Raw genomic sequence first — 23245 nt, 5'->3', positions numbered from 1 at the left:
TAATTATATCTTAATAAAGCTGGAAAAATTTAAAATATGAATATAAGTAAATGGGATGGCTTTCCCTAAGGCATATCCAGAATTTGCTCCATTTTCAAGGATTCTGTGTGTATACACTGTGTAATTAAGAGTAGTAATAGGAGTTCCCGTCGTGGCACAGTGGAAATGAATCCAACAAGGAACCATGAGGTTGCGGGTTCAATCCCTGGCCTTGCTCAGTGGGTTAAGGATCTGGTGTTGCCGTGAGTTGTGGTGTAGTTCGAAGATGCAGCTTGGATCCTGCGTTGCTGTGGTTGTGGTGTAGGCCGGCCACTGTAGCTCCGATTACACCCCTGGCCTGGGAACCTCCATATGCTGTGGGTGCGGCCCTAAAAAGCAGAAAAAAAAAGAGTAGTGATAGATTATAAAGTTTGAGTGGAAAATGTGTGTATTTGGGTAACTAGAGAAAACATATGTGTGTGTGTGTGTGTGTAGCTTATAATGTCTCTTCAGAGAGAGTGAGAGAGAAAGAGGGAGAGAGAAAAATGACTAGAGAAAGCTAGTTAAACAGATATGGCTCTCGGTGGGTGGTGATGTATGAAACAGCGTAGGTAAGTGGTGGAAGCATGCCAAGTTCTGAGTGCAGGACCTAATGATTAAAACCATCTACATGTGGCATTGAAGTGCTGCCTCATAATTAAAAGTCAGATGAGGAGTTCCCACAGTGGCTCAGCAGAAATGAACCTAACTAATATCCATGATGATGCTGGTTTGATCCCTGGCCTTGCTCAGTGGGTTAAGGATCCAGCATTGCCGAGAGCTGTGATATAGCTCACAGGTGTGGCTTGGATCCTGCATTTGCCATGGCATGGTGTAGGCTGGCAGCTGCAGCTCCAATTTGACCCCTAATCTGGGAAATTTCATATGCTGCAGGTGCAGCCCTAATAAGAAAAAAAATTCAGATTAATGAGAATGTTGGTATTCCAGGGAATTCATTCCTAGGGTCCTTTTTACTTTTTCTTTACATTGTTTGAAATTCTTTGCAAATTAAAGGTGTAATGTTGGAGCCACAAAGATAAATGAGGCATTAAAAAAGCACATAATCTCACTTTATGCCAAATTGCCTGTAGACTGTCCTATGATATTCCTTTTTTTTTTTTTTTTGGTCTTTTTTTTTGCCATTTCTAGGGCCATTCTCGAGGCATATGGAGGTTCCCAGGCTAGGGGTCGAATCGAGCTGTAGCTGCCAGCCTACGCCAGAGCCACAGCAACTTGGGATCCGAGCCACATCTTCAATCTACAGCTCATGGCAACGCCGGATCCTTAACCCCCTGAGCAAGGCCAGGGATCGAACCCGCAACCTCATGGTTCCTAGTTGGATTTGTTAACCACTGCGCCATGACAGGAACTCCTGATATTCCATTTTTTTAAAAAAATTATGCAGGATACAGAGAAAAATCTACTTTTCCTGATGAATAGGAAAATACATTAAAGTATAGTCACAATTAGAATCATGTTTATAAAGCAATGCTGAGCCTCATTTCAAACATTGTTCCTAGATTTCCTGCTGTGGCGAGGTGGATTAAAGGTCCAATTTGCAGGGACTCTGGTAGCTGTGGAGGCATGGATTTGATCCCTGGCTTGGTGCAGTGGGTTAAGGATCTGGCATTGCTACAGTTGTGGTGTAGGTTGCAGCTTCACCTTTGCTTCAATCCCTGGCCCAGGAACTTCCATAAGCTACAGGGGTGAAGCCCCCAAAATCTTCCTAATGTGTTGTATGTACAGGTATATGTCTCTGTGTGTTTTGTCAAACACATTTTCAGTAGCTAAGAAATTCTCCAAGTTGAGGTTTCAGGGCTCTCGTACCATCACTGAGGGCACTGAGGCACTAGTAGAAGGAGAGAAGAGGTAGGTGGGGTGGGTGGGGGGGTGCGGTTTACACACCTTCTGGTCTGAACAGCTTTGGTCTGTGTGTACACATCCTGCCCATTTGCAGTGAAACAAAATGAAACCTCTTGCAATAAACACTCCCCACAGATCTGCAAAGTAATGAGAAAACTATGCATAAATATGCACCCAATTGCCTTTGATTTATAGCAAGCAATTAAAATGAACACACACACACACACACACACACACAGATCCATCACACATATTAAAGACACCATCACTGCTGCACCCATTTGGGATCTTAACCTCTTGACTCTTCTGGCAGGAAACCTACATTCTTGTTAGGTGGAAAAAATTGGAAGCAGTATTAATCAAATCCTTCTCACTGCTGCTCTAATGGTCTTGCTGTTATTAATGGATGATTTCTCTGGAAGACATCACTTGATGTGAAGCAAAATGTTCTTTGCTGAGTGCCCTAATCCAGAATCTCCAGGTTAGATGGCTTTCCTCCTTCCCAGAAAGAGATGAGAACAGAAATGGAAAGGAAGCAGGTGTGGCTGTTGGATGTTGTGTTAGTTGTGTCAGATGTCCTGGGGGTATAATGATAACTTGCAGTGCTGAGGAGTATGAAGGAGAATTTCCATGGTCTTCTTTCTAAATGATCAGCTTAAGGACTCTTGGCACTCACAAATAATTGTAAAATTGCAATCTTACCTTTTTCCCCTTCTCCCGTTACACTACCCCTCCCCCGCCCCCCACTACCCTGTAAGAAATCCCTAAGCCAGTGTCAATGGTGAGGTCATTCACAGCAAGTTTACAGTGAGTTCAGGTTAAACAATGCTTGGTACTTTTGTTTAAAAGCACTCTTGCCTAAAGTGTGGCCTGGGGACCACAGCTTCTGCCAAGGGCAAAAGGTACTCCAGGGGAAATGTAATGTGTTTGCACTTGTTCTCTTGAGGCTCTGCTAGAATTTTCCTGGGAAATAAACACATAGCAAGAAAAGTTTCTACATTCCTAGGAAAACAAGTCTGGAGAGCAGCAAGGAAGCAAATTCTCCTACTGGAGTCTTTGAAGTATCTCAGAATATGTGCTGCCCATCTTTTCTCAGCCCCCCTCCACTGGAGGCCAACTGCCTTGTTTACTTGTTAAAGTGACTTGTGAAAATACAGATTCCTGGAAACCCTGGGAAAATTCTGTTTTAGTAGGTGTAGCTCAGGAGCAAGGAATATCTGTGTTGTACAAGCACCTGGAAGATCCTTCTGTACACGGAGTGTTTGAGAACTCCTTTAAAGATGAGTTATGGGGAGTTCCCACTGTGGTGCAGTAGGTTAATGATCCAGCTTGTCTCTGTGGAGGTGCTGGTTTGATCCCTGGGCTAGCACAGTGGGTTAGGGGTTCAGTGTTGCCGCATCTATGGTGTAGCTTGCAGCCGTGGCTCAGATTCGATACCCGGCCCGGGAACTTCCACATGCTGTGGGTGCAGCCAAAAAAAGAAAAGAAAAGAAAAGAAAAAAAAAAAAGATGCTGTGGAAGATAGCATGAGGCTTAATACCGTGATACACAGGCTTGCTCTTGGTTCAAGATTTCTAATTTCCCGAGGAGGATCGGTGCTATTTTATACTTGTGAAGTAATATGTATCATCAAGATGCTGTTTATGTGTAAATATGACATTTGGTCTTCAGAATCAGTAGGGAAAGGAAGTTAAAAAATATCAAGTGTGTTGAAGTTCCCGTGGCGGCACAATGGTTAACGAATCCAACTAGGAACCATGAGGTTTCGGGTTCAATCCCTGGCCTTGCTCAGTGGGTTAAGGACCTGGAGTTGCTGTGAGCTGTGGTGTAGGTCGCAGACGCAGCTTGGATCCCATGTTGCTGTGGCTCCGTTGTAGGCTGGTGTCAACAGCTCGGATTACACCCCTAGCCTGGGAACCTCCACATGCTGCGGACTTGGCCCTAGAAAAGACGCAAAAAAGACAAAAGAAAACGAAAAAATCAAGTGTCTACCACCAGTCAGGCACATCAGTTTTGGTTCTGCTGTCCTTTCATGATTTCATATGCATGCTGAGCTGTACTGCCGCCATTATTTTATGGAGTGGATTACAAAACAGAAATTAACCATTAACTTTGGGCCCATCATCTTTCCTATGTGAGGATAGCAGAGGCTGTTTGTGGTCCGCGAGGACGGATGCTCCTTTTCTTTTTATGCGATAAAATAGAGCTCTTCGTAGCTGGGAAGAGAATGGTGAAGCAATAAGTTGGAATCCTGAGTGGAGTGGCCGGCCCAGCCCTGAACTGCTTGTCTCTAAACTTCATTTCTTTTTTTTTTTTTTTGTCTTTTTTGCCATTTCTTGGGCCGCTCCCATGGCATATGGAGGTTCCCAGGCTAGGGGTTGAATTGGAGCTGCAGCCTCTGGCCTATGCCAGAGCCACAGCAACACAGGATCCGAGCCGAGTCTGCAACCTACACCACAGCTCACGGCAACGCTGGATCGTTAACCCACTGAGCAAGGGCAGGGATCGAACCCGAAACCTCATGGTTCCTAGTCGGATTCGTTAACCACTGCACCACGACAGGAACTCCTAAACTTCATTTCCGTGCTAGAGAAATACATTTCTATTTTACTTAATCCAAAACTGATTAATTGTCTCACACTTTTTTAGAAAAAACCCTTAAGTGTGACTACCATTTGAATTTTGTTTAGGTTCACTGGATTTTTATTTAACTGAGACACCATAATATTTTAAGCAGATCCTACCTTTGGTGCATAATTTATAATGTACTATTATAAAAATGTGTTGAGAAGGCAGTACAAGATATTAATCCTTGGTCTGGGTTCATACAAAAAAGTAGGATTATAATACCTTTTCTTCCTTCCTTCCTTTCTTTCTTTCTTTTCATCAAAGTATAGTTTATTTATAATGCTGTGCCAATTTCTGCTGTACAGCAAAGTGACCCAGTCATATATATATATATATATATACACACACACACACATATATATATATTCTTTTTTCTCATACTGTCTTCCATCGTGTTCTATCCCAAGAGACAGGAACTAGTTCCCTGCGCTGAATGGTAGGACATCATTGCTTATCTATTCTAAATGTGATAGTCTGCATCTACCAACCCCAAACTCCCCATCCATCCCACTCCCTCCCCATCCCCCTTGGCAATCACCCTCCTTTTCCTATAATTATTGGCTAAAAATTCTTTTGTTCCTAAATCTTGTTTTGGGATTCTTTTTGGAAATTCCAGTGTAACCACAGACATTTGGCAAAAATCTCTAGATAGTTTTTGAATTAGAAAACTGGTGGGTAGTTATGGTGAATCACTTCCATTTTGTTCTTCCAGTTCCACTCTCTACATTTCTTCAACCTGCTCTGTGCATTGGGAGGCTGACCCATATGAACTCCATGAATGAATCCTCTCACCATGTAGTCGGACAAATAGGAGGCACTTGCAGGTGACACAAAGAACAAGAAGAGTAAGTTAGGACCTGTATTCTTATCATTTCCATCCTACCTGGTCACTACATGTTGACAGCTTCTCCTGACTAAATGTTCATACCAGTCAGCTACTGCCATATTAAAAAAATATGCCACCACTTAATGACTTCAACACTCATTTATTTAGCTTAATGGCATGAAAATCATATTGGGCTTGGTTGGCTAGTTCTGGTCTGTGTGTGGCTTGGTCAGGTCATGTTTGAATCTGCAGTCAGTTCGTAGATTGGCTGGATACCAATAGGCCCAGGATGGCCACTCTTGGAAATTTGCAGTTGGCTGTCAGTTGGGACAAGACACATAGGGGTATTTGTCTTATCGTCCAGCAAGCTAGCTCTAGGTCATTCTCATGGAAGCTGAGTGGGATTTGTTTAATTTTTTTGGCTACACCTGAAGCATGTAGAAATTCCTGGGCCAGGGATTGAACCTGCATCACAGCTGCAACCTGAGACACAGTAGTGACAATGCTGGTAGTGACAATCCTTAAAATGCTGTGCCACCAGGGAACTCCTGTGTGGGATTGTAAAGGGGCAAGTGAAACACACCAGGTGTCTCAGAGCCTCATCTTCACTTCTGCTACATCTATTGGCTAATATAAGATCAGCCTATAGTCAAGAGACAGGCGGAAGACACTCTGGCATCTGGTAAAAAGAACTATGAACTAAATTGCAAAGGGCATGGTATAGGAGTAAATGAAGAATGGCGCCTTTTTAAAAAAATGGCTCTATCTGTGACATATGGAGTTCCTGGGCTAGGGGTCGATTTGGAGCTGCAGCTGCTGGCCTACACCACAGCCATAGCAACACTAGATGTGAACTGCATCTGCGACCTATGCTCAGCTTGTGGCAATGTCAGATCCTTAACCCATTTGTGAGGCCAGGGATAAAACCCACGTCCTCCTGGACACTATGTTGGCTTCTTAAACCATGGAATCACAATGAGAACTCCAGAATGGTGGTCATTTTTATGATCTAATAGGTCACATCTCCCATCCAAAAGCTCTTTCTATGGAATAATCTTTTTGTCCATTATTCTTAGGGGTAGTCATGGCTCATGCTGTCATTAGCAGACTGCTAAGCCATCCTTGTTTATACCTTTGAAAAGAAACAACTTCACTGAACTTTTCTGTTATCCAGCTTGAGTCAATCTTCTGTCCCCTACCCAGACCTAGCTTGAAATAGTGGACTTTTTCTATTAAACCTGGCAGACTGAATGTCTGTTTATACCTCTGGAAATCCCACTTTTAGGGAAAATCCCCACAAAAATACTGTGAGAGATGACAAAAGTAGTCAATGAAAAAAATATGTATTTGTCTTTTTAGGGCTGCACCCCTGGCATATGGAAGTTCCCAGAGCTGTAGCCACCGGCCTGCACCACAGCCACAGCAATGTGGGATCCAAGCCACATCTTCAACCTACACCACAGTTCAGGGCAATGCCGGATCCTTAACCCACTGAGTGAAGCCAGGGATTGAAACCGTGTCCTCATGGATACTAGTCGGGTTTGTTACCACTGAGCCACTACAGGAACTCTCAAAGAATATTTTTGAAATATGGAACATTTTCCATCTTTATAGATGGAAGCATAGACATCTACATAGAGCAGGAAAATTTGAACTTAGAGTTTGCCAAGGGGGTAGCCAACAGGGAGCGAGTCAGGTCCTGCTGTAGGACTATGCAGAAAACCTCAGCAAGCCGAGGTACCAGGTACCTGAAAGTAGAGATAATAGATGAGGAGAAGGGAGGAGGGAATAAAGGTCTGTAGAAGGTGCCCTAAAATCCCCAGGGTACCATCTAAACCCTTGATGAAGACACGTGGTTTCTCTAGAAACACTGAACCCTTGAGAATCTGGATTTGGGGATACCTGGCGTATTAATGCAGGGGCAATTAGCCTTCATGAGAAGAGGGGAAGTTAAGTGAGAATCCATACCCTGAAATGTCAGAACTCACGTCTTCTCTGTCCATCTCTCAGCCCTCACCATTCCAAGAATGCTTGCAGACAGCTACGTACTGCTCTACGTTGGCGGAGCAGAAGGTTGGGAATTCACTGCTGAAGTTGGCTTATCCTAGAAAAAAAGATCTAGCGATGCTGACATTTGGATGTCCCCCAGTGAAAAGGTTAGGCCCTGACAGATGATAGTGGAGCTCCCTTATTGACTATCCACCTTTACACACAGAAGTTCCACTTAGCTGCTCAGTCCTGCAATCCTCAATACTCCATTAAACCAAGGATCACCGCCCGATCAGCAAAAGTCCCGCACATGACAGTGTCAAAAATCAACCAAAATGAATAAAAGTAAAAATGAGAATACAGAAACAAGGCAGAGAGCAAAAAGAAAATTTAGAAATAAAACTCACAAAGCAACCATCACAGCTAGGATCCATATTCTCAGATGCATAAAAGCAGATAGCATATCCATAAAACAAAAATATGACAGCCTTACCAAAAGCTACAACAACTACCAAAAACCAGGAAAACAATGAAGAGAACCAGGAAGAACACTTGGAATGTAAAAATATAGCAGTAGAAATGAAAAAAAAGGTCAATAGAAGAGTTAGAAGATAAAATTGAAAAAAACCCCAGAAAGTATGAATGAAATGCCAAGATTGTAAAAATGGGGGGGTTCAGTTTAAGAACCCTGACTTCAACTATAAGAATTTTAGAATGAAAGAAAAGAGAAAATGCAGCAGGGAAACAATTTAATAAATTCTCTGAACTGAAAGGCATGAGTTTTCAAATGTGAAAAGTTTACTACTTGTTATAATTAAGGAAAAACTCTTTCACCAAGGCATTCATTGTGGTTGAAAAGTCATAAAGAGAAATTCTTTTTTTTTTTTTTAATTTTATTGTTTTTTTTTTTTTTTTTCTTTTTGTCTTTTTAGGGCCGTACCCTGGTCATATGGAGATTTCCAGGCTAGGGGTCAAATTGTCAGATTCGTTTCCTCTGAGCTACAGTGGGAGCTCCTGAAGTATTGTTGATTTACAATGTTGTGCTAATTTCTGGTGTATGGCACATAAAGAGAAGTTCTTGAAAAGTTTCTGAAGAGATTAAAAACAAAACAAAACAGATCATAGGTGCAAGATCAGGGATCAAATCCGTCCTGGGCTTCTCCAGGACATCACCGGAAGGTAAGAAGACATCGTGAAAATGAAGCATAGGGGCTGAGAGAAGAAGTTTTGAAGATCTAGTGGCTGGGTTTGAAGATCTAGTGGCTGGCTTTGAAGATAGGGGAAGGAAGCCACAGCCAAAGGATGTAGGGAGGCTTCTAGAAGCTGGAATGGGCAGGGAAAAGGATTCTCCACTGGAACTGTTCAGAGGAAAGTAGTCCTGAGGGTTTATTTTAGACTTCTGACCTCTGCAACAGGTAATAACACATTTTGTGTTTTAAGCCACCACATTTGTGGTGCTATGTTATAGGAGCAAAGGAAACGGTTACTGGCCAGATTATTAACAAAGTGTGTGGGCCAAGTAAAGATATTTTACTGCACCTTGGGGGCTCCAGCCCCCTCAAATGAAATTTCTAATTTAATTTGAGAAAAACAGATGCTTATGTCTCAATATTTTACCTCCCTTTTCCTTTTTCTTTTTTTTCTTTTTAGGGCCACACCCAAGGCATATGAAAATTCCAGGCTAGGAGTTGAATTGGAGCTGCAGCTGCTGGCCTACACCACAGCCAAGCAACACGGGATCCTTAACCCACTGTATGAGGCCGGGGATCGAACCCAAATCCTCATGGATACCAGTCAGATTTGTTTCTGCTGTGCCACGATGGGAAATCTTCCCTTTTCCTTTTATTAGGAATTTTCTAGAGAATGGGTTTTATGAAAAGAGGGCCCAGTGCAAGAAATAGTTTAGGGTGAGGTTCAGAAAACAGGATGAACATAGGAAGGAGGTGAGGAACGTTCCTATGATGAGAGTTATAAGGAAGTCCCAGGTAGTTAAGAGGGCAGAATTTTTTTTTCTCTTTTTTGGGGCTACACCAGTGGCATGTGGAAGTTCCTGGGCTAGGGGTCCAATCAGGGCTGCAGCTGCCAACCTACAGCACAGCTACAGCAACGCCAGATCTGAGCTGCATCTGAGATCTACACTGCAGTTCATGGCAACGCTGGATCCATAACCCACTGAGCTAGGCGAGGGATCAAACCTGTGTCCTCCTGGATACTAGTCAGGTTCCTAACCTGCTGAGCCACAATGGGGACTCCCAAGAGGGCAGAATTTTGAAAAGCAACTGCTCCATATAGGAACAGCACAGAGCAAGGGTGAATGGGTTTTGACGGTTCTTTATTTGCCTGTACTGTGTGAAGGTTAAGAGCTTTGCTGTCAGAAACCAGAATGCCTGCATTTCAACTGAGTTTCATCTCTTACTGTCCATGCAGCCAAAACATTTAACTTAGTTTTCTTTTTTTGCAAAATGGAATAATGATAGCTACCACACAGAATGCAAACTAGCACATGTGGACTGCTTAAAAGAGTTTCTAATATATAAACGCTCAATGGTTGTTACCTTTTTATTATTAACAATCTTTTAGAGTTCTGTTAGATATTTTGGGGGAGGAATTACTGATTGGCACATGGAATATTGAACAAATACACCTCTTTGCATGAGTCAATTATAAACAGTGTTGTAATGCAAGTCATAGATGCCAAGGCCATTTACTCTCATACTTATGCAAGCATTTACTATTGATTTAATCAACCAAATGCTTTGGGAGATTGGTAGATGATGTGGTGTATGTGCTGGGGTAAATGAATTGGGTGAAAGTACATCAAATGTACAATATAAAATTATAAAATCAAGTATACTAGTATAAGCATATTATTTAGATACACGTAAAAAATTGGTATTGACTGTCTCTAGAGATTAAGTATAGGAGTGGGAGAACTACTGATTTCTATTATAAGCCCAATGGCACTATTTGACTTTTAAAAATATGCACATGGGTACTTTGATAAACTTTTTAAAATATTTACATTAACATATGTTAAGGAACACATTTAGCAAGGCAGGCAAGTCACTTAACCTTTATTACCAATAGTGATATATTTACAATTCTTTGACTCTATTGTCTGAAAATGTCAGCTACAGAACTAAAATTAACTTCAGAGTTGTGGAAATTGCAAATATTCAGTAACCTTTAGGTTGTATCTCTAGATATATTTCAAAGCCAATGGCCATTTGACACGGGCTGTGAATAAAATTCATCTCGGTTATGCATTGTAGTCACGCGGGGAATTTTTAAGGCTTCTAATGCTTCAGCTCTATCTCAAACCAATTAATCAGAATCTCTGGGGGTTGATCCAAAATCAGTATTTTAAAGCACCCCAGGTGATTATAATGTGTGACCAAGGTTGACAATAACTGTATGAAAACATTTTGAATGAGATCTGAGCTGCATCTGTGATCTATGCTGCAGCTCACAGCAATGTCAGATCCCCAACCCACTGAGCAAGGCCAGGGATTGAACCCCCATCCTCATGGATATCAGGTGGATTTGTTTCTGCTGCACCACAACGGGAACTCCTCATTTTTTTTCCCCTGCTGTTGGCTCTGTAGTAAGCAACAACACAGTCATCAGCTTGGTAGGAACAGATGTAGAACTGATGGTAGTTTACAAAATAAATAAATTTAAAGTATAAATATACATATGTGTGGGTGGTTATAGGTGTGTGTTTCCTAAATATTGTAATTTGGATTAAGATTATATTTGAGTACTTCTTTGGTTAATTGTGCCAAGCCATATATAGTTTTACACTATTTTTTTATTTGTTTAATACATGAGTCAGATTCCTAAGTCTCAGAGGTTTAAATGTGATTGCTATTGTTGAAACACACTGATTTTTGTGAATACAGGATTTACTAATGAACTAATGAATAATAAAATTATACCAGGAAGACCCATTATTAATTACCATGTAATTCATACCGTGGTTTATAAATCAGACACAAAATCCAATAATTATAGGACAATTGCTATGTAATTACCTTGACTTCACATGGTAATTACAGGGTAATTTTGTCAATAGTTCACATCACATATCCATAAAGAGAACTGCTATTACACTGAAGCCTGGAATTGAAAAATAACTGGCTAGATTACACTAGTATCAGTAGAGGGAGGAGACAGTATATGAATTTCACTCTAGTTTAGAATATAGAAGTCATCAGATTTTGTAACCTGCTTAGAATTTGGCACTGTTGTAATTGATACCGGAGATATTGAACATGTAATGCAATTAGTACAGCAGGATTTAAGCATTCTTTTATTCTAAAACATGCAATATTTAAATTGAATTATACCTAACTAAGCAGATGAAAGTAGGTATCTATGTGGGGGAACTCGCTTTGACTGGGAACAATGAAATGCTGCCCTTTCTTTGAAGGTATAGCCTGAGTAGTTTTATTCTCACTAAACTTAAGTTATCCAAAGCATTCTTTAGCAGTTGGGTAGACTATGATTTGCTCAACTCTCTCTAGGGAGATTTTTTTCCCCAGATATTTCAGCTCTATTGGCAGCACACTGTTTTGGGGAGCTAAGAAAAGATGTCCGGAGGATCCCATTGTGGCACAGCGAAAACGAATCTGACTGGTATCCATGAGGATGCACATTCAATTCCTGGCCTCGCTCAGTGTGTTAAGGATCCCACGTTGCCATGAGCTGTGGTGTAGGTCAAAGATGCTGCTTGGACCCTGAGTTGCTGTGGCTGTGGTGTAGGTTGGCAGCTATAGCTTCAATTTGACCCCTAGCCTGGGAACTTCCATATGCTGAGGGTGGGGCCCTAAAAAGGGGGAAAAAAACAAAGATAGAGAGATGTTCAAGAGGAGACGGAACCAATGGAATTGCTGTGAAAGGGGGAAAAAACCCCAGTAATATCCCCGGACCAGCAAAGGGGCTTATGGTCTAGGATCAGATCTAAAGAAGAACAAAGATGTTTCGGTCCATGTCCAAGTAGAGCTGAGGCTGGAGGGAGATTGAATCTGGAAGACTGGTATGTGGGTACATTTCCTATGGTTCAGTATAAAGATAACACCTGTGCCAACAACAGAGGTGAGTCATTTCGGAGATTTCATTACAGTGGTAAAGAAACAGTGATAAGACATATACGTATATGTTAGACCTCTACTGCCCACACAAAATGTTCATCCTTGACTGTCAGCTCCCTGGGGGAACAGACAAATCTCAAACAGAATGGGGGTCCAGGAAAATGTTCAAAAAAGCCTGTCTCTTCATTAGGGTCAGAGAAGTCCTTGGACACAGAGTTGAGAAGATGGTTCTTTTGAGACTCTAGGCTGAGGTTCTGAATATCCTGGCTTTGGAGATTTTATTCTGATTGTTTCAAGTGGTGACACTAATAGCCATAGCAGTATTCGGAAAGGTATAAAAATGAAGTTCCGTTAAATGATGACGCCCAATCTAACTCCCAAAGCTTTCCTGCTGGGTTAAGGATGGCCAAGCTCAGCTCCTAGTACTGCAGGAGTGTTTATAATAAGGAACCACAGAAGTGCTGGGATCAACTTTCAATTATGCCCAAGTAGGCTGCAGATTCCCTGATTCCTGTCTGCCCAAACATAATGAGGTTATTGCTAGCTGATCGATAAAGCAATGAAACTACAAACAGGATGCAAACTCCACTGGGGCAAGAGTTTGTAAAAGGAACAAATGGTTCTGTAAATGTATCCTAACTTCCTGAAGTCTAAAAGGCCCACCAAATTAGGGAAAATAAAGGAAGAACTCTGAAGTTTGGTATTTATGCCCTCCATAGGGTCTCACTGTTAACTGGAATCTTTTCCACCACTGTGTGCTTGGATATATCCATAACTCAGTCATCTAGACTACTCATCTTTTGTTACGCAAACCCTGCAGTTTCCTGTTACAGGCTCTTCCCTTTATGTGCAATGGCCCATCCATCAGTGTATCTACTGCCCCAAATCTCATTCTTGAAGGTCCAGCATAAATTCTACCTCTGCCAGGAAGCATTTTCTTAACACCCCTGTAAAGAAATCCCTCTTTTTTGGAAATCCTGGACCTATTCGCTCTGTATTTTTATGTACATCTTTTCTAGTGGCTTTTAATTTCCTGGGAGCAGGTACCATGATTTACATGTCTTCAGATTATTCCAAGATATGTATTAAATTTCAGAATACAATTAAAACTGGAATTTTGATATTTCCTTATTTGCTTATTTATTTATTTATTGGTCACACCATAGCACGTGGAAGTTCCCAGGCCAGGGGTCAAATTTGAGCCACAGCAGTGACAACGCTAGGTCCTTAAGTACTAGGCCATCAGGAAATTCCTTATCCCCCCCCCTTTTTTTTAAATGCAGATTTTTTTTTTTTGGTCTTTTTATTTATTTATTTATTTATTTTTTGTCTTTTTGCCATTTCTTGGGCCGCTCCCTTGGCATATGGAGATTCCCAGGCTAGGGGTCGAATCGGAGCTGTAGCTGCCGGCCTACACCAGAGCCAGAGCAACACCAGATCCGAGCCGCGTCTGCAACCTACACCACAGCTCACAGCAACGCTGGATCGTTAACCCACTGAACAAGGGCAGGGATCGAACCCGCAACCTCATGGTTCCTAGTCGGATTCATTAACCACTGCGCCACGACGGGAACTCCTTTTTTTTTTTTAAACTGTAAACATTTTTATGCTATACATTACTGGACCCCAAGAGTGCTATCCATGGGGTAAACATTCTTACTGTGAGATTTTGACCAACAAAAGGTCCATTTTATCCTAAAAGTATTTTCTTGTGATCATACTGATGACCATTCATGACTTTCTTTTTGATTGACAGTGTAGGAAATTGGTTCAGTGTAGGAAATCGAAGGTGATCTCTTTGAGTAATGTTAACAGGAGATCTAAGATTATGTAATTAATTAGGTGTAAGTAGCCCTCTTTAAGGGAGTTATGGTATCGTTCCCTTAAAGCTTTACAAGTATCATCAGATTTGAAAGTGGGAACAGTGAAACAGAGGTCACGTGGGCTGTTAGACGAGCACAGATGGGGGTTCAGGAGATGGAAGGCTGTCCATTTCCCTCAATAACTGGCCATATTGTTTCCCTTGGTAACTAGAGGGGCAGGCCAGGGAATTCCTCTGTAAAATAAAGGGTTTAGTTTAGGGGATCTCCAAGGCATCTTTGCGCTCTAAGACTTCATGAGTCTTAGGACCAATATACTATGAATAAATACCTGGGGGAGAAATATAAAATACAGAGGATACAGAAGGCTTTGATGAAAACTTGAACTATTGGAAACCGTCATTTTTTCTTCTGACTTGGCCCCAGGAAAGTCGTGGGGAGGCACCCCTCTTTCCTTTTCCCCTCTCCCCCAGGCATTTATTCTTGTTACAATCCCAAGGGCATGGCTCTCAGAGTTCTCAACTGATCTTGATAAAGGTAGAGCAAAAGGTAGGTTAAGGTATTGCTTCTTTTGCAGAACTGTTTGTAGGAGGCATGAGACCTGGCAGTTTTCCAAAGCCCAAAGAAGTAGGTTTTTAGGGACTTTCACATGGGACTGGCCCTCATCTGTCATCTTACCCACCCTCATCTCAGGAGAATGTTGAGCAATTAGGATAAATCACTGGTGCTAATTATTTGGGAAATGTCCCCTACTATGATTTCTATCATAATGGCACCCTCACTCTCACAACAGCTGAAAGTATTTTAGCTCAAAATTTTCCCCAGAGCATGTGGAGTTAATTTCATTTATCAGGGCACCTCAGGGCTCAGTGACCATCCAGGGAAGTGAGGTACCCAATTTACTTACTGTCCAATCACGATTACATCATGAGCAAGTACCAGACTCCCACTGTCTCAGAGGGACTGCTCCTCAGCCTTCTGTGACAGTGGAGATTTATTGCAGGGGCATATATGTCCCCACCACCTAAAGCAATGCCTGGCACCGAGTTAGATGTTAACATGCATTAAGTGAAAAACAATAGTCATTGTGTTATGTAATTAATGAATGTATTACACAAATACTCTTAGCAGGTTACTAGTTCCATCTCTGTGGAATAATTAACAAATAAATCTTCTGAATCATATTAATGTAGGATGAATTAGAATCTAATTATTTGGAAAGTTCAGATTTTAAGGAAAGTAATTCAAGGTCTTATAAGCAATATCTTAAAAAATTATAGGCTAGCAGTTGTTTAGGTCACTTCCCTGAAGTGACCCAATTTTTCTGGCTAAGCAAAGTTTGTATTTATTTTTACATACTAGACTGGTCTTCTGAGTTGTTGAAAATTCAGTTGGCTTTCACTTCTCTTGGTCTTGCAAAACCATATTAGGTTTTGATGAGGGATTGGAGTATGGTGATGAAATATATGATTTACAGAGTAAAGAAGAGATCTTTTGTAGAGAATAAAATTCAGATTTTTGTTTATTTGTTTGTAGCTTCAGGGAGATCATAGTGGGTGGTGATTCTTCATTGGCTTACAAAATATTTGCTTTAAATAGACCATTTTATCTACCAGAGAGGAAATTAGTCAGTCATTGCTTTAGGGCCCTGCTCCAAAGGGGTCCACTATGATGAGTATAACTCAAGACCATTTATTTTATTTTATTTTTTTAATTTAAATATTTTAATTAAAATATAGTTGATTTACAATGTTCCTTCAATTTCTCCTGTACAGCAAAGTGATCCAGTCATATATATATATATATATATATGTATGTATATATGTATGTATATATATATGTATCTGTGTGTGTAAAAGATGTGATATATATACATATATAAAAGATGTGTGGAATACACCAGGATTATTCCACCCAGTTTGGCTTATACTACCAAAAACTGAAGTCAAAGGAAATGTTCACAACAGAGGCGTGGTTGCATAAGTTAGCAATCAGGAACACGGATGATGCAGATCTATATTTTTTAGAATATACTGCTAAGAGAAAAAGTAGTTTCAAGGAGTTCCTGTCGTGGCTCAGCAGTAATGAACCTGACTAGCATCCATGAGGATGTGGGTTCCATACCTGGCCTCGCTCAGTAGGTTAAGGATCCAGCATTGCCATGAGCTGTGGTGTAGGTTGCAGACATGGCTCAGATCCCAAGTTGCTGTGGGTGTGGTGCAGGACGGCAGCTGCAGCTCTGACTTGACCCCTAGCCTGGGAACTTTCATATGCTGCAGGCATGGCCCTTAAAAAAAAAAAAAAGTTGTTTCAAAACAGGACAATAATTGTTTCCAAACAAAATGTATGATATTAAACCATTTTGTAATTAAATTTTTTCTTCATATATAGGAAAAAGTCTGACAGGCTATGAATTAGTTTTCAGCTATGATTTTGTTTAGATTATAGTATTATGTGTGATTGTTTTTCTTTGTACTTACAAGGAATGTGAATTATTGATGTGATGATCTACCCCGGTTATTACCCTTTTAGAACTTAGGAAATAACAATCCTACCAATATTTGTTAAAACAGTGGAGTTACATTATTATATGTAACATGTCAAAGAAAGAATGTTTAATTTTTAACATACATACATACATATATATACACACACACATATAAATTACATGTTAACTGAAGTAAAATTTACTATTTTTGGTGTACAAGTCCATATGCACACAGTCGTGTAAGATACAGAACAGTTCCATTTCTGCAAATTACCTTGTGCTCCTTTGTGGTAGGTCCCTATACTCTCAAACTCTAGTTCCTAGAAACCATTGATCAATTTTTTGTTCCTATACTTGGTTGTGCTTTTTCCATAATGTCATTTAATTGCAGTCATGCAGTATGTAACATTTGGGGTCTGGCTTGTTTTACTTAGTGTAATGCATTTGAGATTCAAATTGTGTGGATCAGTAGCTTGTTCTTTTTCATTTATGAGTAGTATTCAATTATATAGTGTGTTTATCCATTCATCAGCTGAAGAACATTTGAATTGTTTTCAATTTTTAGCAATTTTGAATAAAGCAGCACAAACATTTGCATACAAATTTGTATGTAAACATAAGTTTTTAATTTCTCTTGTTCAAATACCTAGGAATGAAATTGCTGGGTCCTATTGTTAACATCAACTTTATAAGAAGCTGCCAAACTGTTTTCCAAAGTTTCTGTAACCATTTTGTATTCTCACTAGTAATGTATGAGAGTTCCTATTTCCCTGCCTCCTTGTCAGCACTTGGTTTTGTCAGTTTTTTTTTAAATTAGCATCTGCTATTTGAAATAGTTACAAATAGTAACTCATTTAAACCTATGAGATAAATAGTATTATTTATATATATCTGATGATAAATAATGGTAATAAAAATCTAGTAATTTTTTGATAAAAAATATTTCATCAGTTTTACTGATGAAGAAATTGGAAGAGACATCAAATTACTGTCTCAAGGTTGCACAGCCAGTAGGTGTCAGAGTTGCATTGGAACCCAGGCAGTTTAACCTCAGAACACATGCTTTCAGTATTATACTCTACTATGACTGTCTTTCAATCAGTATAGAAAAGGAAGGCTTTTAATATTTCCACTGCCAGTTTGAAAGTTCATCTATTTCTCATCTTGGAAAGTTGGCTAAAATTTATTGAATTTCAATTTAATATTCCAAAAATGTACAGTGTAGTTCATCATGGTACATTCCCATCAGCTAATTAAAGGATGTCAGTAGGCTGGGTCCCGAGAGGCCTTTTGTGAGCTTACTGGATTCCTCATGGCCCAGAATCCTGCTCTCAGCCCTGAAACCCAGAAGCTTGGTCTTTTTTGGATCCCAGAAATGACTGAACTCAGCCATGCTGAAAAAAATCAGGATGCATTGTTCATCAGACACTGATACATTAAACTCAATGGCAGTTTATTAATTTAAAGTAAGAAATATAATGATCAAAGGGAACAGATATTTATCTCCATTTGACAGCATATCTTGTCCCTGTAGGAAAACTTCATGAGAGTCAAATTATAATGTGAAGATTTCCAGATGTGCCTAGAAACTTAAGTAGGAGAGTCTCTGCTTTTAGTAGCCTAAAGCCTTGAAACACCCATTCATAAAACTAAATCCTGGTGTTTCTGTTGTGTGGCTCAGCGGGTTTTAGAACCCCACATAGTGTCGGTAAGGATGCAGATTTGATCCATGGCCTCACTCAGTGGGTTAAGATCCAGTGTTGCTGCAAGCTGCTGTGTAGGTCACAGATGTGGCTCAGATCTGGTGTTGCTGTGGCTGTGGCATAGGCCTGCAGCTGAAGCTCTGATTCGACCCCTAGCCCAGAAACTCCCATATGCTGCAGGTGCAACCATAAAAAAACAAAACCAAAAGCAAAGTCCTGGTAATGTGTACCTGAAATACACTTATTTGTTCATTACCACAGACTGCATCAATCTGTCCAGGGGCCGCAGAGAAAGATCAAATGCTTTGAATGGTCACGTCCAACATTTGCCTTTTCATTGCTCCACTTCTGATCAGTTCAACTTCTCATCGATATCTCTCCTTAGACACAGATCTTTGGTCGAATCAAAATCCATCCCTATTCATCTTTAGCAACCTAATATTTTTTGATCATCTGTTGTGTGCTAAGACTGTTGTAGAAGGAGGGAATATAGATTATTTTAGGAATCATTCTATCCTTTTAAGATTTTGAGATATTGCTTCTTGGATCTATTTCATGTCAATATATAACCTTCTAAAGACAGACTTATTTATCAGATCTTGATGGGTCACCTCATTGTGGTTCCTATGCACTAACTTAGAACCTGGATTTTCTGATTCAGTGTGATTACTTATTTTCTTTTGTCTCTCTCCACAATCCCTGGTTTCAACTATTAACCAATGTGTGCATGCTTTTTAAGTCTAAGTCTTGTACACCACATTTTGTCTCCTGAGCTAAATTCATGACTTTTAATTGGCTAGAAGTCACCGTCTGAATATTTTGCCAGCCTCTCAAACTGAATATGACTCACACCAAATTTGCCATTTTCCTCTTGCAAATCTTATTTTTGATCTGTTTAGTAATCAATGCTAATCAGTATCATCTCAGCCATTCCAGACTGCGGTGCCCCTGCTTGCATTTTTCCTATTTCCAATGAGTTGACATGTTGTGTGAAGAATACCTTACAAACATGGTTCTTTAGTGCACTTGACAGATTTTTTTTTCTTTTTTTGTTAACCATTAAAAAAATTGAAGTATAGTTAATTTACAATGTTGTGTTAGTTTCAGAAATACAGCAAAGTGATTCAGTTTTATATAGATATATATGCATATTTTTCAGATTCTTTTCTATTATAGGCTATTACAAAATCCTGAACATATTTCCTTGTGCTATATAGTAGGTCCTTGTTGTTTATATATTTTTATGTAGTAAGGTGTATATGTTAATCCCAAACTCCTAGTTTATCTCTCTTCCTCCTCTCACTATCCCCATTGGTAATTATAAGTTTATTTTCTATGTCTGTGAGTCTATTTGTTTTGTAAATAAGTTCATTTGTATCCTTTTTTTTAGATTCTGCATGTAAATTATATCATATGGTATTTGTCTTTTTCGGTTTTACTTCATTTAATATGATAATCTCTAGGTCCATTCATGTTGCTGCAAATGGCATTATTTAGTTATTTTTCATGGTTGAGTAATATTCCTATATATACGTCACATTTTATCCATTCATTTGTCAATGGCATTCAAGTTGCTTCCAGATCTTGGCTGTTGTAAATAGTGCTCCGGTTGCTTATTTTCCATTACCATTGCCATTGGCTATTTGAAGTTTTCATCTTGTCTCCTCTGGATAGTGAGTGGATGCACTGAGTGTGCTAAATTTATTGTACTTGTCAATTTTTTTCTCTTCTTTCTAATCTATCCAATCAACTATTGACATGTTATCAGACACATTAACTGATATCTGTTATACCACTGTTGAGGCACAGGCTCTTAAGCAATAGACCTTTTCTCCTCTTACCATAGTCTTAGAGAAATTCTCTTGGTTCTTCCCTCTCTTGCCATTTTGAAGCCCTACTCTAGAGCTTTGTTATCATATGCTAGTTCTGTCTTTGGCTGACTGTTTGTTTTGTACTTAAATGTATTTGGAAATTTGATTCTCAAGGCTGCCTTTTTCTGAAATGCCATTCATTTATGCTCTTAGGTATGTTCCTGTTACTTTAAGTTAGTCTTACATCGTTCTCACCTTTTCCACCACTCTCTCCTCTCCTATTTTTTTCTTCTTTTTTTTTTTCATTACGAATCCAACCTGACTCCATCCCTTTCTCCCCTTGTCCTTCTTCTTTCTCTTCCCTTCCATCCTATCTTGTTTCTTTCTTTCTCCTCTTGTCTTGGGTGGAAATTCAGGTAATGCCATCATTCTTGCAGTCAAAATCTTCCTGATCACCCAGTGAAAGCAAGCACTTTCATCAGCTGTATGAGGCAGCTTACCACGTTGGCCAAGTCTATATTTTCAGGCTTAACTTTCATGGTTTTCTATGAAGAGCCTTGTTGCAGTTACGGTCCTCCTTGGCTCCTGGTATTCCATGACATGTGCTAATCTTTGATTTATCCTGGTTGCTAAATTTAGAAAGTTCTTCTATTTCCCCTAATCTGTAGAAATTTCATTCATTAAGCAAATCCATTGTTTCCTTTAATTCTTTACTATTACCGCCCCCCACCCCGCCCCCAGTCAGAAGACTGTCCTCTGCTGCTTTAATTTAGAAAAGTGCTTTCTTGGAGTTCCCCTGGAGATCCCCGCAGCAGGCTGAGGATCTGGTTTTGTCACTTCAGTGGCTCAGGTCATTGCTGTGATGCAGGTTCGATCCCTGGTCTTGGAACTATTGCATGCTGCAGGTGCTGCTGGGAGTGGGGGTGGGGCAGGAGGAGAAAAGTGCCTTCTTTTTAGGTCATATTTTATTGTCTTTCAAAGTTATTCATATATATATTCCCTACTTTTCCAGATTATAAACTTACTGAAGAGAGAAATAAAAGTACATTACCTTTTAGTTTCTCACTCACTTCCTACAGCAGGTTCTTTGAAGGAGCTGAATGACATAAGGGAATGACATAATGAATGAAGGAATAACGGGGTTTATACACAATTCCCATTGCTCTCAATTCCTCCCGTCATGCTACTTTTTCTTTTAACTCCATACCTGTAGACGGGCCAACATTTCAGGCAAAGCCCACACTTGGCTCTCTTGTGCCACCTTAAAGATCTCTTTGGGGACCACAACCCTGAAGTACCCTCCTTCCCTCTGATTCCTCTTTTTCTGAATCTAGTTACAGGTGTGCAGGCTGCAGACCCTCCCTCCCTCCACTGGCTGTGTGGGAAATTCCTAACATAATGGTCTGACCTGAAATGTCGACAAGGCAGGTTTGTGCTGGCTCTCAGCCCCATGCAAACAGCAGGGGGGAAACGACAGTGCTCTGCTCAACACTCCACCAGTTAAGCTGTCATTGAAAGGGAAACACCTGCTACCCAGAGAGTCTTTATATGTCACTTTACCGCAGGAGCCTACTCCGGACTTGTCAACGGATTGCTTTGGAGCTAAGCTGGAAAAAAATTACATTATCTCCCCATGTAACCATCAAGTAAGGAAAGGAGTTTCCTCTGTATGATTGGACCCATCCACAAAACAGACTCATGGAGGGTTGAGAAGCACAAGCTAGACTTTAGAAAAGGAGAAATACGCTCTGTCTGCTGTTCTATGGAAGAATAGAACCGGGACAGACAAGCTCATTGTGCAGTTAGAATACAGCAGTCAGTGGGAGCCTCTGTTCCACAGCAGCCTCCTCTGTTATTCCAGAATTCTTTGTTAAAAGATGGTTGCATAAAACCCTAGATCTGTGGTCTTCTAAGTTAGAATTTGAGAGGAAGGAGCACAAGAGTTCAAGTCTCAACTCTGCAACTTATTGTTTGTTTGACCTGGGGCAAAATATTTAACTTCTTTGAAACTACTTCTTTATCAGTATCATGTAGGGGGTTAGAGTTTGCCTAACTAGTTCTCACAGTCTAAAACTATAATTAGTTACTGCATCCTGACTTCTTTACTTTTATGACTTAAAGTATCAGTCAGCATCACTTTATAAGGGAGAGGATTTTCGTAAGATTTATGGTGAAATCTCCTTGGTTTGTGCTCAGAGGGGGCAATGAATAGTTTTGAATTATGGGATACTTTTTCAGAAATGCCATTTTTATTACTTTCAAATAGGCACAGTAAATATGCAAGGCTAACAAAATGTTGCTAGGGTGTTTTGCCTATCAGGATAATGTGTAATTAACTTTTATTGTTTCTCCATCAGTGTGAGCTCCTAAAGTGCTTAAAAACAATGTTTCTTTAAGTGCTTTCACTAGTACCATTGTCACTAGACCCTTATTTACATGATACCTAATGTAAAATTTGTTGGCGTGAAGGTAAAACTGAACTCCTATTTTCCTCTACTATTTTTTTTTTTTTAAGAGCCACACCTGCAGCATATGGAAACTCCTAGGCTAGGGGTCAAATTGCAGCTTTAGCAGCTGGCCTAAGCCATAGCCACAGCCATGCCAGATCTGAGCTACGTCTGTGAACTATGCCACATATCACTGCAACACTGAATTCTTAACCCACTGAGCATGACCAGGGATTGAATTTGCATCCTCCTGGATACTCGTCAGGTTCTTAATCCACCTAGCCACAATGGGAACTCCTACTTTCAGAATTTAAAACAAGTATTCATAATATTTTGAATGATGATAAGTTGGTATTTATAAGATTTTCCTGGATGCAGATTTTATCTATGTAAGCATCCTTACTAAGCTGAAATTTCTGCAGGATTTGTCTTTATATTTACACCATTGATTCAGAAGTTTTGCTTCCTTGTCTGGTTCAGCTTGTGATGCAAACTTCGGTTGAAAATTCCAAGAGGTTCTTTTGAGTTGAATCTCTTTTACTCAAGCTCATTCCTTATG

This window comes from Sus scrofa, chromosome 15 (assembly GCF_000003025.6).
Source record: "Sus scrofa isolate TJ Tabasco breed Duroc chromosome 15, Sscrofa11.1, whole genome shotgun sequence".
NCBI classification, from domain to species: Eukaryota; Metazoa; Chordata; class Mammalia; order Artiodactyla; family Suidae; genus Sus; species Sus scrofa.
This window is presented reverse-complemented; position numbering follows the sequence as displayed.